This window comes from Etheostoma spectabile, chromosome 21 (assembly GCF_008692095.1).
Source record: "Etheostoma spectabile isolate EspeVRDwgs_2016 chromosome 21, UIUC_Espe_1.0, whole genome shotgun sequence".
Taxonomy (NCBI): domain Eukaryota; kingdom Metazoa; phylum Chordata; class Actinopteri; order Perciformes; family Percidae; genus Etheostoma; species Etheostoma spectabile.
In genome coordinates this window covers 10,390,440-10,407,660 of record NC_045753.1, presented here as the reverse complement: position 1 = coordinate 10,407,660, position 17,221 = coordinate 10,390,440, and the positions used below count along the sequence as shown (strand labels likewise).

At 42.9% G+C, this 17,221-nt stretch overlaps 1 long non-coding RNA gene across 1 annotated transcript in view; it reads left to right on the top strand.

The window, feature by feature from the left end:
- LOC116671452 (uncharacterized) overlaps window positions 1-16,037 on the top strand; it is a 22,097-nt gene extending 6,060 nt beyond the window's left edge. The window contains exon 3 of the long non-coding RNA XR_004327275.1: window positions 15,952-16,037. This is a non-coding gene — a long non-coding RNA (uncharacterized LOC116671452). The remainder of the gene's footprint in view (window positions 1-15,951) is intronic.
- The last annotated feature ends 1,184 nt before the right edge of the window (window positions 16,038-17,221 follow it).

Genomic DNA, 17,221 nt, shown 5'->3' with positions numbered 1-17,221 from the left:
TCTTCTTCACATAGTTTGATTGACTTTTCCCCATCCACATTCCCTGAAGACCGGTCTTACTCCTATACCTGCTTTTGATTGTTAAGTACTTGTTTCCTTCTTCACAGAATGCAGCTCAAAGGCTGGCGATGATGGCGGGCCTAATACCGATATAGCACACTGTTTAACAAGTGTCTGTCCGTCCGAGGTTTCTGCCTAAACTGAATTTTTCATCACCATTGTCGCACCCAAATGCCTGCTCCTGGCAAATTGTTTTGTCTTTGTAAATTTATAGCGTGGTCTAGACCTACTCTACCTGTAACATGTCTTATTTCATACCATAAATCAAATTGAATTTAACATTTATTTTAAATAGCACTTCATGTTAAAAAGTTTTCCGACCCCTGTCCTAGAGAAAACCCTGTAAAGGTCTTTCCCCTCTGGTGTGGCCTCCCATCCTCATTCTGTGTAGTTGGTTATGCTTGGGGAAGATCTTTAATTGTCTCCCTGCTTATCTTTGTTGTCTTCATTCGGCTTTCTTTGGATTACAGAAGATAAGGTTTATTCCTTTGTTACTTTGTTGTATGGAAAACGCACACAGACCAAAAAAAGCGATAAATTCGTCAGGAGGGAATTTCGTGCTTGCTGCACTGGCTGGGGATCTATAAACTTCCAGTAATTTCACCATTTTATTCAGAAATAACTTGTGTGTGTGTGTGTGTGTGTGTGTGTCACATTCTTATGTCACGGCTCATGATGCTGTGATGTGACGCTAATCTAGCCGAGCACCTTCAGAGGAAACGGCTACTTTATACTGGCTCTCAACCATTTGGCAAACTTTGCAGGTTTTCATCCTCACTTGTTCCTCCATGTATCTCTAATTTCCCTTTTTTTCAATATTGCTTCCTGGTAAAAGGCAACATAAAACAAGATGATCGCTGGGTTGGAGGCAGAGTGATCCATTGCAACAATGAACCATAAAATGTCCCATGACTGCAACCTCCCTGCTCTCAATCGCCCCCCCCCTTATAATGAAGGGCAGATCTGCTGATAGCAATCCTGGCTCAAACTGTAATTATCATAGACTGTGCAGTCTAAGCCTCATGATGCAGCTATTATTGCTTGAAGACATCAATTTGATCAGACAGGATCATAAAAGATTAAAATCAGCACAAATTAAATGGTTTGTAAACCGTGTTTATGGTGCCATGCTTAGAGTTTGGATCTATAAAATCAAGGTGTCACACACAAACAATTTCCTTCGTCTATTTGTGCTCTTTACTGGCTATTATACAGGCAGCGTAAACAGCCTGTTAGGTACCTCAATAAAACCAGGCCAGTGTTTACTCGGCTCATTTCACACTGAACAAAATTATAAATGCAACACATTTGTTTTTCTGTGAGAGTGAGCACTTCTCATTTTCCAAGATAATCCATCCACCTCATAGGTGTGGTACATCAAGATGCTGATTAGACAGCAGGATTATTGCACAGGTGTGCCTTAGGCTGGCCACAATAAAAGACCACTCTAAAATATGCAGTTTTATCACACACAACAATGCTCAGATGTCGCAAGTTTTGATGGAGCGTATTGGCATGCTGACTGCAGGAATGTCCACCAGAGCTGTTTCCTGTGAAGTGAATGTCCATTTCTCCACCATAAGCCGTCTCCAAAGGCGTTGCAGAGAATTTGGCAATCCATCCAACCGACCTCACAACCGCAGACCATGTGTAACCACACCAGCCCAGGACCTCCACATCCAGCATCTTCAGCTCCAAGATTCGTCTGAGACCAGCCACCCATACAGCTACTGCAACAATCGGTTTACATAACCAAAGAATTTTTGCCCAAACTGTCAGAAACCGTCTCAGGGAAGCTCATCTGCATGCTCGTTGTCTTCATCGGGGTCTCGACCTGTCTCACTTTTGATTGCGTCTGGCACTTTGGAGAAGTGTTGTCCACATGGATGAATCCCGGTTGTCACTGCACAGGGCAGATGGCGTGTAAGGTGTCGTGTGGGTGTGTGGTTAGCTGATGTCAATGTTGTGAATCGAGCGGCCCGTGTAGGGATTGGCAATATGTTGATTTTGTATTGATATTGCGATATGAGACTAGATATGATCATAGAAAAATCTCATTTTGTAAATAACATTTTGGTAGAGCACCAATAGTCAACCATACAACATCATCGCAATATCAACATCAAGGTAGCCCATGGTGGTGGTGGGGTTATGGTATGGGCAGGCGTATGTTATGGACAACGAACACAGGTGCATCTTATTGATTGCATTTTGAATGCACAGAGATACCGTGACGAGAGATGCCACACCTGAGGTGGATGGATTATCTCAGCAAAGGAGAAGTGCTCGCTAACAGATTTAGACAGATTTTAATGTGTGTGTATATAGAAAAAATCTTAGATCTTTGAGTTCAGCTCATGAAAAATGGGGGCGAAAACAAAAGTGTCGTGTTTATAATTTTGGTCAGTGTACGTATATATATATAGTGTCAAAGAGGGCTACATTTGGAAGCAGGAGCTACCACTACATGGTGTTGTGTCTTCACCGCTGACTCTGTTCGGCTTCAGTGTTTCTTTTGTAACATTTCTGCTCCCTCTCTTGCACAATTACGTCATTTCTTTTTAAATTCAAGAAACGGGACCAGTGATCAAACATCCAGTCTCTGATATGCCAAACCTCGTGTCTTTGAGTGTTCTGGGCGAAATGATTCAACCTCTCAGGATTTCTTGGAAATATGTTTGTTTAAACAGTCTCATTCCAGCAGCACTTAAAATATCGACTTCAAGCTCTGTCTTGGTCTACGCGGGTTCGGTTCGAAGATCATCTACAAAGTTTCCAATCAGATTGACAGCATTCTGCAGGGCGAGTGTTCAGCTCTTAGCATGAGGTGGAAGTTCAATGATTTGACTACAGCTTTCTTATTTAGCCCCAAATTCATCCACAATCTGCATCACGTCTTTGGCTTCTTTTTACTTTCTGGGCTGAGTTTAAAATAGTCTTCAACGCAGCCAAAGAGTTTACAGTCAGGAATACGGCATTGTTCAGAGAGCTAAACGAGACCTGAAGCTCATTCACAAACTGCTGCTCAAAGAAAAACAGTCAACAACAAATGCTTTTCTTTATCTTTATGAGACACATGTACATTGTCCAATAATCTTTCATTTAATTTTGTGAGGTGTTCAACTCCGAAAACTGTGAAAACAGGCACTGAGGCGAACATTTCTGATAATTCTTTTCCAAGGTTTGTCCTAAAGTTTTACAACTGAACACTTATGCCAACAATTAAATCCCACCACAAAAAGCTCTACTCCTTGCCTGGAGTCCATCATGGCTCTAAGTGTTGCATTGCTTTAAAAACAATACAGAATGAGCCTGGACAATCTCATTGTTAATTAAACACCACTTCTGAAATGACGGACCTGCCATGTGGGGACAAAGACCGATCTGGCTACAGAGAGCTGAATGAAACATTTTTTTTATCTTTTTTTTTTTTAAACTAATGTCAGTGAAACACATTGATAGAAATGTCCCTGTTAGGGGCGTCACAATACCAAAAATTCATTAGTCGGTGCCAATATCAGCCGTTTACACTACCACAATAATAAAAAGTAAAATTTTCTAAGATTCTATATACTTTAACTTGACTTTTACTTGAATTTCTTTATCCAAATATTTTAAAAAAATATCAAAATGTTATAACAAGACATACAAAACCTATGCTATAGAGCATAGAACAAGATTAAAAAAAAAAGTGCAATTAATGGTCATAGTGCAACAACTAGACACATTCCAGGCTTCCAGGTACTGTGCAAAAACAACAGGGTTTCTAACAGTTGACAAAAGACGGAACAACCCCCAGGTAAATATTGGACATGTATTTGATAGATGGAGACCGCATAGCGTCCTTTTGGTCTAAGCCTTAGAACCCAAAAGGACACCGGGTTGGCTAATTTCCGTCTGAACAAGTAGCTACGTATTAGCTAGCTTTAGGCTAATTTATCACGGCTATAAGCGATGGGTATTTTGTGTCATTTCAACATTTGTGCACTCACATTTAAGTACGACGACGGGTCCCGGCTAACGCCGCCATGCTATGGACTGTATTTAAATAGTGCTTTTATAGTCTTTAGGACCGGAACCATTCACCATTCACCATTCACACTGGCTGCCGTACAACATTTACACTCCGATGGGACTACAGGGCCAGGGATCGAACCACCAAGCTTCCGGTTGGCATGCTACTGCTCTACCACTGAGCCACACTGTGTCATATCCACTGCGCCATCACCCCCCCCATCACCACAACACAGTTGCTTGTTGTTTTAAACATATTACATGAGGTATATTTGATATTGTAGTGTAATCTTCTAAAAACAATTGCAGCACTCAAAAGTGGTATATTCATTGATAACAGCTGCATAATTGCCCAATTATGGTAACAACACCATATGTTATATACCATACACACATGCTGTTAACATCAGCGTCTGCGTCACTTTTCAGATGTGATACGGTGCCTTTAAGCCAAATGCAGGCAGAGGAAGAAAGCGCTGCACTGGATAACTCCCTTCACCCTGCGCTATTTCCAGACAGTCTTTAATATTATGCAACAGTTGACTTCAAGCCTGACCACAGGCTGGAAGCAAGGTTTTCCTAATAGAGATGACATTTTGAATTATTGTTTTTTTTCTTCTGTCCCCACATGTCCTTTGTGGTCCTCTTGGTTGTCACAGTCCTTAGAATTATGGTGCCTTCATGAATGTCGGAAAAACATTTTTTCCCAGTGAAAACGTCACCATTCACGTCCCTTCCTGTGGAATCAGAGATGGGAAACCCCGGCTAGATTTTGCTTACAGAGTTTCCCAGTTAGTGACGCATTGTTGACAACTGAAGTTTGTTGTAGGCAACTTTGGTTTTCTGAAAATATTTCAATGACAATAAACTGTTTATTGTGGACAAACACCTCTGCCAAGAAACATCCACAGACACAACATGTTTCAGATTATTCAGAAATAGCCCCACGTATAAACCCACACCACCTTATCTGTGTCCTTTCCTGTCCATTGTCCTGCAGATAATCCAAAGAAACACCTGTCCACGTGTTTGTGTGCTCGCGTAAGAAAACCGCAGCAAATCTTTATCGTGGCCTCCATGTTTTCACACACCTGATGCTCTAGGCTACAGCCAACAGTTGGTGGCAGTCATGCAACAAGTGGTTATGCTAAAAGCCAACGTAACAGAAGAAGAAGAACACGCATCCTGACCATGTGAACGCTGGCAGTCAGAAAAACAACGTAATCACGGGGGTGGTCCTTGAAATTCCAAGGTGGCATGAACGCAGCAAAGGTCCTGCCCCTTTGCCACGACCACACATCACAGGGGAGGTTGTTCATAGCATGATAACGACAAATTGGAGGTCAGATTCCCCCCCCCCATCTCATTTCCTTTCTCTTTTCATTTCTACACAGCTTTGGAAAATTCTCTGGAGTTTGTTTGTAGATTGAACCAGTGGAGGAGAAGGGCTTGTGTTTCCAGCCACGTGTTTTTCCACGGTTTGCACTCATTTTTTCATCTAGTCAGCACCTTTTAAAACATATAAACACAGCTTTTTTGGGGGTTGTCAACAGATTCTGTGCTCTCAACCACCATGCACAGGAAAGACAAGTTGTTTTACGGACACTTCCTCCGTAGATATATATGTATGGAGCAGTCAGAAAGTCGAGCAATACGTTACTTTTAAAATGAAAAACCTAATAGTTCAGTTAAGACCTTGCTTTTGTCAGTCAGGAGTCACTGTGCTGTAGCCGCATGTAAACATGTCCACTTGAATGTGGAGAAGGCCCTCAGGCATGATCCGGATCGGGCTTCATTCTGAACACTGCTGGTTCCTCCAGCTGGGCCTACAACCTCAACAGCATCACACACTCTGCCCCACCTGTGACAATAAACAGCTTTATTACCTCCTCCCGTCCAGTGACGCCATTTAATGCTTTCACTGGGATCATCCTCGGGACACATCCAACCACAACTGTACTACACAAACCCCATGAAGCTGGCTTGGTAAAGAGATGCATTTTAGTTTAAATGGAATTGTAGCAATGATGTGTTGTTGTTTTTTTATCAGAGCTTTTTCATTTGACTTTATGTAATTTGGAGCCAATGTTGAGCCGAGTGTGAGAACTGTAACCCAAGTGAAGTTACTACTGCTGCGTTAGGTCATGTAGCGGTCTCCCTGATGGTAGTGTCGCATTGCACTGCAAAGGATAGAAACTGGCTAGTCCACACAGCCTTCCTGGATGGGAGAAAAACCTGCTCTTGGTTTATTGTATTTCTTAAACCAATCACATCGTCTTGGCGGTGCTAGCACAGACGGAGCCACATGCCTCAGCTAAATAACCTCGGAAGAACTTGTTTTGGTGAACATGTGTACGTTTAAAAGTTGTTTAGTCGTGCAACAGAAACTCAGATTGGACAGTATATCTAGCTAGCTGTCTGTATCACCCTGCAGAGATCTGAGGACCAGTAACCATAGTCCTCAGATTGGACAGATAGTCTAGCTAGCTGTCTGGATTTACCCTGCATAGATCTGAGGACCAGGTAACCATAGTCCCAGATTGGACAGATAGTCTAGCTACTGTCTGGATTTACCCTGCGAGATCTGAACCAGGTAACCATAGTCCTCAGATTGACAAGATAGTCTAGCTAGCTGTCTAATTTACCCTGCAGAGACCTGAGGACCAGGTAACCATAGTCCTCAGATTGGACAGATAGTCTAGCTAGCTTTCTGTATTTACCCTCAGGACTGGACCAGGTAACCATAGTCCTCAGATTGGACAGATAGTCTAGCTAGCTGTCTGGATTTACCCTGCAGAGACCTGAGGACCAGGTAACCATAGTCCTCAGATTGGACAGATAGTCTAGCTAGCTGTCTGTATTTACCGCAGAGACCTGAGGACCAGGTAACCATATTCCTCAGATTGGACAGATAGTCTAGCTAGCTGTCTGTATTTACCTGCAGACATCTGTCGACCAGGTAACCATAGTCCTCAGAAATCCACCAGATGTTAGGACGCCAACACAAAGAAAGAAGAAGGGGACGGACTTCCTGTCAAATAGAAAGACATCCAAGCAATCCCGGAAGTAGAACGTCGTGGTTATGGACTTCATTGTTGGTAACAGCCGCAGGTGGAGATGACTTGACACCACTTACCACAGGATGTTGTAAGACCGTGGTGGGTGTCAGAACCTCGAGGGGGATCCGGGGGAGAAGGTTTTGTACATTTTTAAAATTAATGACTGGAAGTGAGAGATGCTTTGAAGTATTGGCGCAACACACAACATTGGAGATATTTAATGTTGTTATGAGATTGTGGATTATTTTCATTGTAGATTAATCTATTGATTATTTTCTTGATTAATCAATTAGTTGCTTGTTCTATAAAATGTCAACAAATGGGGGGGGAATGATCAGTGTTTCCCAAAAAGCCCAAGATGACATTCTGAAATGTCTTGTTTTGTCCACAACTCAAAGATATTTAGTTCACTGTCACAAAGGAGAGAAGAAACAACATACACACACACACACACACACACACACACACACACACACACACACACACACACACACACACACACACACACACACACACACACACACACACACACACACACAGACAGACAGACAGCGGCTCATGTATAGTTCAGTAGTACTTTTGAGTTCATTGAGAAGTAAATGAATGGGCAGACAGATTAATTGATCTCAGATGTGTGAATGGTTCCAGTCCTGGTGAGAAAGGTAGTTCTTGCTCTCTCTTTTACAGCCTCTGGCTTATTTGTACATTTATACATTTTGTGTTTTTTGTTTTTTGTAGGACCATAATCTGCCCAGTCCTCATAACTCCTTTAAGTCAAACACACTCACTAAAGTGATTGATTGGCTGCTCAGGGCTTTGCTTATTTCCATCAGTTTATTTACCTGTTTTTGGAGCGCATTGGAGTTGCGCTAGTAGTTGGTAACATGAGCTGTTTTTCTTCCCGTTGAATAACTTACCGACATATGTCACTGTATGCTGTTGTTGGAGGTACATGGTCTGACTGCCCACCGGCTCTTTTCCGAGGGTGGGGGGGCGGCAGCGTAAAAGATGGCTCTGTAGGTTAGGCCTTGTTAAAGAGCCACACACGTGCTTTTGCTAAGCTGTAAATTTTATGGATAATTTCTGATGTGGTTACAGATTTATATTCCCCCAACTAAGCGCAGCAGCTGCAGGTAATTACTCACTCACCCATCTTACTCCACCTCTACTTGCTCACTCTGTCTCTCTTCATCCGTCTCCACTGTGGCCTTTGATTCATTCAGACGTGGTGAGATGAGAAGGTGATGCACTGTCTACTGAAACCACTGAGACTCACTCAGGAACATGTCAGCAAATGGGCCGCAACTAATGATTATTTTCATTGTTGATTAATCTGTTGAATATTTTCTCAATTAGTTGTTCTAAAATGTCAGAAAATTGTGAAAAATGTGGATTAGTGTTTCCCAAAGCCCAAGATGATGTCCTCAAATCAGAGAATTAGATTGGTATGTTTTCAGATCTTCAGCTAGCTTTTAGCACTGACTTAATGTAGAGCCCTATGGAATCTGTCTTATGTTTTTTAATTTCTCAATTTTTTTTGATTCCATCCATGATGCTGTTATCACAAAAACATTTGGGCTCCACATTAACGCACCCATGTATATACTTTTATTTTACATTTCTTAAAAAAAAGGAACAGAATTCAAATTGCAGTCTGACTTGAAGTAAAGGATGTAAGGATATTTATCGGCAAACTGGTTGTGGTCAGGTCCCGGCACCCATCTACAAACCTTCGTCTCATCAGTCAACCATCGCAGGCTGATAAATCATTTAAAACAGGACCTTGGCAGCCCGTAGTGTTAGGTGCACTCAGTACACTCTCCCAGGCTGCACTGGGGTGAGGTCCCACCATGCGCTCATGCCCATAACTCAACTGCAGCCAAACCAACTCATTAGTGAAACAATCCTCTGTGTGTGTGTGTGTGTGTGTGTGTGTGTGTGTGTGTGTGTGCATGTGTGTGTGTGCATGTGTGTGTGTGGGTTGAGATTTCATGTTGTTCTGGAAGATTTGTCATCACAAGCTCAAAATGCATTATATTGTTACAATATCTCCCGTATTCCAACTACCTGTAACATTTTCCGATTTGCTAATATTTTCCATGATATTTTCCCACATTCGCTCAATCACTCCCAACACATTATCCAGTCTTTGCTTGTACAATATTTATTCATGTTACACAATATTCCAAATACGTGCCCTTATTTAATGTGCTTATTAACCTTCATAAAAACAGACATGTTATGAATGTGTGTATTTAAACAACACCTCAAAGCTGATCGTGAAGATTTTAATGAGGAAAGTTAGCCGCTCACTGAGCTCTTTGGCAAACGCACTTTAGTAATCCATTTCTACACACGTTTGCTTTCTGTCAGACCTCGTCGTTAAGTCATTAAAACGTGTGGATGTTACGACGCTAACACTGTGACAAAGTGCTCATTAGCGTCCACAGGTTTTCGTCCTAATGGTCAAAAATGGTTTCAAAAATTGACTTGCATTTTAATGATGGAAAATAAGTATTCGCCCCCCCTCTCAATCAGAAAGATTTCTGGCTCCCAGGTGTCTTTTATACAGGTAACGAGCTGAGATTAGGAGCACAATCGTTAAGGGAGTGCTCCTAATTTCAGTTTGTTACCTGTATAAAACACACCTGTCCACAGAAGCAATCAATCAATCATATTCCAAACTCTCCACCATGGCCAAGACCAAAGAGCTCTCCAAGGATGTCAGGGACAAGATTGTAGACCCACACAAGTCTGGCATAGGCTACAAGACCATTGCCAAGCATCTTGGTGAGAAGGTGACAACAGCTGGTGCGATTATTTGCAAATGGAGGAAACACAAAAGAACTGTCGATCTGCCTCGGTCTGGGGCTCCACGCAAGATCTCACCTCGTGGAGTTGAACAGGGAGGAATCAGCCCAGAACTACACGGGAGGATCGTGTCAATGATCTCAAGGCAGCTGGGACCATAGTCACAGAGAAAACAACTAGTAACACACCACACCGTGAAGGACTGAAATCCTGCAGAGCCCCCAAGGTCCCCCTGCTCCAGAGAGCACATAGACATGCCCGTCTGAAGTTTGCCAATGAACATCTTAATGATTCAGAGGACAACTGGGTGAAAGTGTTGTGGTTAGATGAGACCAAAATGGAGCTCTTTGGCATCAACTCAACTCGCCGTGTTTGGAGGAGGAGGAGGAATGCTGTGTATGACCCATAGAACACCATCCCCACTATCAAACATGGTGGCGAAAACATTATGCTTTGGGGCTGTTTTTCTGCTAAGGGGATAGGACAACTTCACCGCATCAAAGGGACAATGGACGGTGCCATGTATGGAGGACGACCATTGACGTCCTTCAAAGTGGCCAGACCACCTCTGGATGTGGTCTGAGCAATCGGATCTCAATGCATTGTGTAGGCCTTCTTAGAGCTGTCCACTTGTGATCGGATGACCCTAGATGAATGTCGATGCCGAGTCTGAACAGGGCCTGAGATGTCCTTTGGCTTGAATGTCAGGGACATGCAGGAGATCTGAGTGCATCAAGGTCTTTAAGCTTAGCTTTACACACCATTGGCTCTATTACTTTGGTACTTAATGGTTCACCTGATATGCAAGTAGTGTGGTTCCATGGAAGGATTAAAGTTATCAAGATTTTATTCATATGCCATTTAACTAATGATTAAACTTCCAAACTCTTGGTCCCACAAGCTTCAACTAGAGGACTTATCATTAGCTGCCAGTGTCCAAAATGCCCTCCGAGCCCCAGCCTACCTCTGAAAAACCCAATTTATCATGTCTAATTCTTATTTTAACTTTATGGGATGTGAGGTGCAGAACAGTCAGGACCTCATTGTGAGGGTGTTCCAGTTCTTCTCTTATTAATCTGCAGTTTTAAAGGCAATAGCAGTGGAAGATCAAGTCATAAAAAAGGTACAGTTTGCTCTCCCTGTCCTGTCTACAGGAAGAATTTACTGCTATGACTTTGAACTAACACCCAAATCTTTCCCACTGGAACAAAGCACAGAAATGCTGCAGGCAAGAAGTAAGTGTTCATCTCATTATAAAGAGCTTATTTGGTTGTGTTTCTTGTTAGGCCGCAGACACATTATTGTGTGGAATAATTTTTAGTAAGGGTGCATTTTAATTGAATCCTTGCCTTCTGTTGGAGCTTTATTGCGACTATTCGATGATTATAGATGTTTCAGTGTATAAATCAATTCAGCTGTCTCTCTCTCTCACACTCACACACTCAGGACTGGATTCAATTATTTGGTCCAGTTGGGTTGATTTTGATTGTTGGACAAGCAAATGAGACATGACATGGAAAAACATATCCCTTTTTATATGAACCTGAAACTGCTTTAAGTGGGAGTTCTGCCTGCCCATTTGACTTGATGTGTTCATTGGGAAATTGATAGAACCTTTTTATTCTTTTAAAAATCATTTGAGCTTCCTCTCTCTCCCACCCCCTCTTTAGTCCTTATTATGTATTTCTTGGCATGAGCATAGCTGAACAGCAAATACCTTTTTGATATCGTCACCTGGCAAATAACAGCACACCAACAGAATAATGAAATGATTTCTGCTGATGGTTACGGTCTGCAGATTCTGGTTTCATTGATCTTTTGGGATACTGTGAGAGTCAATTGCCTTGTAACACATTTAAAATAATTTGCAGCTGTCTGTGTGCACACATTTCACTATTTCATATTTTATATGTATAATCAAGAGAGTAGAGTACCAGGTGCGTTGGGGGGGAAATTGGTGGTGAATAGCGCACCCTGTGATTTGTTCTGGGTCTCCTCATCAGCCAATCCAAACACCAATCAGATGCTGGGACACTTTTAGATTTGCTTTATAGTCTACATGACAGCTGACAGCTCAGTTTGAACAAAAGAGCAGAACACCAAGCCATAGCATTAGCAGGACTTAGGCTTTAATCACACCTTGTGGGATGACGGTAGCCAAAAGATTTTTATGGCAACAACTCGCAGGCATTTGGCTATTTGCGCCACACTGCGCACAGTGGTGCAAAAAGCCACAATTTTGCCAAAATCACCATAAACCTGCTTTATTTAGAAATTAGTTTTATTTTTGTAAGGTATCCAGCTGCACTTTGGCCTTCCTGTTTGTGATTACTTGCATGGCTTGACACATTTGCTCATAGTTTACCAAAGAAATAGAGGAGACGCCTAAACCTTTGCTAACACTGCGCGGCGCCTCTGCGCGCCCAGTGTGTTTTTACTCTTAGTTGCATGATCAAGTATTTGGGTTTTGTGTGGCTAAAAATGTCAGAAAATTTACCAAATTAGCATTAAATTAGGGTTTTGTATCCTTGAACAGTCAACTTGTCAAGAGGCAGGTTCATGTAGGATGGGATGCATGTAGAGATGGTTGTATTACTGCAGTTAGTTGTGATAGTGGAGTACATCTTAGGCTTTGATATCAATGGTAAATTGGAAACTGGTAAATTCTATACCCAGACGATGATCTGATGTTAGTGGGGCTACGAGCGTGCTTAAAAACATGTACTATAAACCACATCTAGTGTTTAACTTGATACAAAATGACTTGCGGTTCTTCAAGCAGGTAATAGCAAAATATAAATCTTAACCTGCGGAAGTGGAATCCCTGTTGACTTAAGAAACAATGGTAGTCGGAGCTGGTGTGTGCGTGCGGGAAGTTTGGGGTCCCCTGCTGGAGCTGCTGCCCCGTGCCCCGACTGTAAATACGCAGATGACAATGGATGGATGGAACAATGGTTTTAGCCTTTTGCCCAAAACCCAGCCAGGTTACTGTCAAACCGGCTGCATGCTGCCAGTCTTTTCCCATTTCAGTCTTTGTGATATCAGTCCTTCGATGGATACTCTTATTCAGGGGTTTCAGACTGGGAGCATAAGTACATGGGTACTGGGAGTACCCATGTGAGGAGGGCCCCAAATGCTGCTAGAATGAATTGCTGTGGATGTGGGGCGGCCCATAGAGAATGCCTTTCTACAGGGGCCAATATTTTGTGCTACGCCCCTGCTCTTAACCTTCATGAAACTGACATCCTCAGACTCAGCTCTGGTCACTACTGTGTTTCAACCCTGAGAGAAATAGAGCAGATTTTTACTCACTCCACCTCTCAGAGTCCTTCAGTCTCACTCAGTTATCATAAAAAAAAAAACTTAAATCATTTCAAATCCGTTATTCAACAATTGTTGAATAATGGATTTGAAATGATTTATGTTCTTATTTATGATTTCTGGATTTAAAAGAAAAGTCATTATCTCCTGCTTCCTCTGTCTACTCTTGGCTTAATATGTTGGTCTTGTCCAAAAAGTAGAGATTGCTGGTGAATGGACTGAAACAGCTCTCGAGCCTGGGTGCTGTCCAGGCAGAACAAAACTTGTGGTTTTTCTATTCGCATGAAGTGGAGCTGCTCCACATTCTGGTGGGTAAAAATAATGGGAGGCTGACCGGGACAGAGTGTGCGGTGAAGATGCTGAGGTGAGGAAGGGAGGAGCTAGGGAAGCAAGAAAGGAGACAGGGAGCGTGGAAAAGGGATTGGCAGAAAGAAAAAGGTCACAGGGTGATAGACGGGCCACACACTCACCGTGATGGAAGGAGAGAAGAAAGATGCAGAAGCAGCTAAAGGCATCATTTTATTGCCACCCACTTCATTTCTGTTTTATCACTTTAAAGGTCCCACGGCATGAAAATATCACTTTATGAGGTTTTTTAACATTAATATGAGTTCCCCCAGCCTGCCTATGGCCCCCCAGTGGCTAGAAATGGTGATAGGTGAAAACCGAGCCCTGGGTATCCTGTTCTACCTTTGAGAAAATGAAAGCTCAGATGGGCCGATCTGGAATCTTGCCCCTTGTGAGGTCATAAGGAGAGAGAGAGAGAGAGAGACATCCTGGCTTTCAAACAAGCAAAGTGGCAGTTGGTCAAGGCCAAACCCCCAGATCCAGTATTAGGGACCACTAAGGTCTATATAAAAGAAACTTCAGATCCAGTATTAGGGACCACTAAGGTCTATATAAAAGAGACTTCAGATACAGTATTAGGGGACGACTAAGGTCTATATGAAAGAGACTTCAGATACAGTATTAGGGGACCACTAAGGTCTATACAAAAGAGACTTCAGATACAGTATTTGGGACCACTAAGGTCTATATAAAAGAGACTTCAGATCCAGTATTAGGGACCACTAAGGTCTATATAAAGAGACTTCAGATCCAGTATTAGGGACCACTAAGGTCTATATAAAGAGACTTCAGATACAGTATTAGGGAACCACTAAGGTCTATATAAAAGAATCCAAAGAGCAGCTTGTCACCTTTAAATATCTTTTGGACTGTTGGTCAGACAAAATAAGCACATAAAAGACTTTACTCTGGCTCTTTTGAATTGTAAAGAGCATTTCTCACTACTTTATGAAATCTAGTCCTAACGCTTAAAGGTCTTACCTGACGGGGTGAGCCTAATTATTCATTTTCAATGAAAGCAAGAGGGCGGGCGCAGGCAATCAGACAGATGGAGCGACAAGCGGTTGCAATCTCGTGAAATTGTCTCGGTCATGCTGATCGTGAATTGTCTTTAACGTTTTCTTACGCGCCGCATGAACAGTGCAAATCAATCGCTGAGACCCTGAATCTTGCTGTTTTCCCATAAATATATATATATATATATATAACAGTTTTCTAAACCGTTGCCGGGACATAAGCTTTTGCCTGTCAATTCAAATGAGGAGCGCAGTGAGACTTGAATCCAAGCAGCAGGGAAAGTGTTGCTTACCTGCAAATGATAATTGATTAACAAGAAAAAAATAATCAATCAAATACGTAACAATGGAAATACTTCTGCTGCAGCCGTAGACACACACGACAGTTACTTTGTCAGCTGCTGAGAATTCCACCTTCCTGAAATTCTTGGCTCATGTTCTGTTTTGGAACAAATCTCTCTTCCCGCTGACATTTCAAGATGCTCCGAATCTCCCCTGCCTCCTCCCCACTCCTCCTCAAAAACTATAAACAAATGACAAACCATTATTATTGTATTTGCCTGGCGATGCAGCATCTCTCATTGACTTTGCTGTTTGTATTCGGAGATGTGAGGGTCATGTGGTGTTAGCTGTGCCAGGCATCTGGCCAATAAAGTTTGATGACGTGCAACAATTTTCTCTTCGAGAGACTATGTAACACAACATGAATGATGAATACATGTATAGATGACCTAGATAGCAGGGTGGACAAGCAGAGTGCACCTGGATGGTCCAGGCCAATTAACACCTAAACCTTTGATGTGTAAAGGCACCATGGCAAACAAGCTAACAGCCCCGCTCCCCCGCAGAGGGAGGCTGGACTCTGCATAGTTTCCACTCACTTGCTCACTTACACTTACACAAATAATTAAAGGGCATGTTTTTAAGGGGCTCAGGTGTGGTCCCGATCTCTCTTGCCGGAGCCTGCTGTCTGAGCTCAGCTGGACTCTAATCAGAGGGACCACAGAGTCCGGTCAGTAACCGTTAAAGACACAAACAGTGTTGACCCTGTTGCGATAGAGGCCACTAGTTTGGATCAGACCCTTTCGAGGGAAAAGGCATTAAAGGGTAATTTCAGAACCTGGACCCTGTTTTCCCATGCATTTGTGTGACCCGGCAGCCCGGCACTGGCCGTTATCCTGCCATTCTTTTGTGTGTAACTAACTGATGCCAGGTCAACACAGTAACTTTGGCTAATAGCACTAGCTTAGCGCTGCTCTGGCTACAGCTCTCCACTCTTCGAACAGCTTTTTTTCTTTTAGGAAAAGCTATTTTCTTTTAAGGATTTCTTCTCTTTGGCTGGCAGTAGACATCCTGATCAAAATGGTCACTGCAGATCTGATAGTCTGCAAGGCGCGGCGTATGGACCCAAGTGCCGTTATCCAAAGTCCATGAAATAACGTCTATCAATGCTGCGTGAAGTGTAACTTAGCATTTGGATGGCATAATTTGCAAATGGGCAATCAAAAATAATTTAGATAATACAAAGCTATGCTTTGAGTACCCCCAAAACCAATTCTTGCTCTGCATCCGCTTCCATACACCCATGGTTCCACACCACAGTCTTCTGGCAAGCCACCTCCAAACATTTCAGAGTGAGACTTCACCAACTGCCCCACTGTCAGAGGCAAAAAAAAAGCACTTTGAGTGGACGGACATTCATGATGTACCTTTGCCCCGTAGGGTTACAATGCAGCCCACTTTGCAGCCGCTACAGCGGTCTCGCTCAATGCTGCACTCATTTGAAAGATTTTTGTTTTTTAATTCTTTTTGACAAATGCAAAGAAATGAGGTAAAATACTAAAATTCCCCTTTACATTCCAAGCTGTTATGAGCAGGACGACGTGTCAGATACTGTTTCAAGATGATGGGAAAGTGATTTTTTTTTTCATTCAGAATATTTTTCATTGGTTTGGACTTGTGACCACAGGGCCAACTGTTGGCAAACTGCAGTGATGTCTCTGCTGTATAATGTGCACATGTCACAGCATAGGGAGGGTTTCTGTGCAGAGCATCATGGCCTAGTTAAAGAACCAATTATGCTGCAGATCACTGACTACCTCACAAATACCTGCACCCATTGGGAACACATTAGGGAGCAATGTGTTTATTCTTTCCGAACAGGGATGATGCACTCGTCTGGTATGGGCGGTTGTGTTGGGTGGGCGGCCTCGGCCAAACCCTTTTTAGAGGGGGGATAGAGAGAGCTCTGCTACTAGTTAGCATATATCTGTAGCTCCGGTGGACAAGAGCCGGACCTCAGAGGTCACGGCGCGGGCAGATGATTTTTGAAAAATGAAATGCAGCAGGCACTTAAAGAAACACCCACGCACACACGTCCAGGCATGCAGACGCACATCGCAGAGAGGCCAGCGAGTCAGTCCGCATCCGTTCGCGTGTCTGGTTTCTTCTCCTTTTGAAAAACTCATCGGAGCGAGCCAAGGCGCGTTGCTGCCATGTGTTCTGCCTCCATGCCACACGTTAATGAGTGAAGATATCAGCAGCTGGGAGGCCACGCAACTGCGTGAGTCACAGAAATGTTTAACCCAGCTA